This window comes from Microtus ochrogaster, chromosome 16 (genome assembly GCF_000317375.1).
Source record: "Microtus ochrogaster isolate Prairie Vole_2 chromosome 16, MicOch1.0, whole genome shotgun sequence".
In the NCBI taxonomy this organism is placed as follows: domain Eukaryota; kingdom Metazoa; phylum Chordata; class Mammalia; order Rodentia; family Cricetidae; genus Microtus; species Microtus ochrogaster.
The window spans coordinates 17,306,695-17,308,076 of NC_022018.1; positions in this window are offsets into that span (position 1 = coordinate 17,306,695).

The following is a 1,382-nucleotide window of genomic DNA, read 5'->3' on the forward strand; positions in this document are numbered from 1 at the left end:
CACTAAATAAACTCTATACCCAAACTCTCTTTGCATGGCATATCTGTATTTGTCTGTCTCTCACCCACCATGGTCTCCCACCTGCCAAGGGTACCTGCTGAGGCCTCAGGTGACCCACTGCAGCCCATTGTGGGATGGGCTGCCCCTTGTGGGACTGACCTTCCCTCTACCATATTTATAAAGAATAACAACCTGGACAAAGAAGAAAATAAAATATACAGTTTGGGAGAAAATGTATTTTTGGAGCCAAGTTCTCTGCTCAAAGAGATAAAAGGCTTAGAGAAAGGCCGATGCTAAATGAAATAAAGGGAGTGGTGCCCTCAGAGCAAGACTGCACTTAGCTAAGCTTCCAACTTGCAAAAAGGAGTTAAAGAAAAGTTTAAGCTGTAAAGGAAACCATCAACAACAAAAAACTATGCAAAGATAATTCAAAGAGGGGGACCAGGTTCCAGCCCCAGCAAGCAAAAGTTCTTAGTTTCAGATAAGTAGTTCTGGCTTTAAAGTCAAGATATACAGAAAAGGGTTAGGGAATTTGCCTCTGCCATTGAGGAAAGCCACTAAGATGATGCATGTTGCAAGGGTGTCCCTGCATGGAGGCCTGGAGAGACCATGGCATGAATTGTGTTGGAGACTCCAAGATATTAAAGATGCCAGAATTGCAGGATACCTGCTGAGGAAATCTGCTAACAGGGTGTGGAACCAGCCCAAGAAAGAGTGTATTATAGAAAACAAAGCGGAAAGGAGTTGGAGATCTGAAGAGCTTTGACATCAGACATGAAGGTGCAGAGTTTGGAGTTTGCCCTGCTGAGTTTTGGTCTTGCTTTGGTCCAGTATTTCCTCACTATGCTCACTTTCTCCAGTTTTGGAATGGTGATATAGATTCTGTGCCATTGGAAGTATGTTATCTCTTTCTGTTCTGATTTTACAGGGGATTACAGTTAGATTGCCATGAGGCTCAGAAGAAACTTTGGATTTTGGACTTTTAAACACTGCTGAGACTACTATAGACTCTGGGGACTTTTGAAATTGAACTAAATAGATTTTGCATTATGATATTATAAGCCTGGCAGGGGGGCAGGGAGTAGAATGCAGTAGTTTGAATGAGCCCCATTGGCTCATAGGAAGTGGCACTATTGGAGGTATGGCTTTGTTGGAAAAGGTGTGGCATCGTTGGAGGTAGCTTGTCACTGGGGGTGGGCTTTAAGATCTCAGATGCTCAAGCCAGTTTCAGTATGGCACTCTTTTCCTGCTGTCTGCCAGTCTGGATGTAGAACTGTCAGCTTCCTCTCTAGTGCCTGCCATGTCTGCCTGGGTGCAGCCTTCCTTCCCATCATTATGACAACGGACTAAACTTCTGAACCATAAGGCTGTGATTTTTTTTT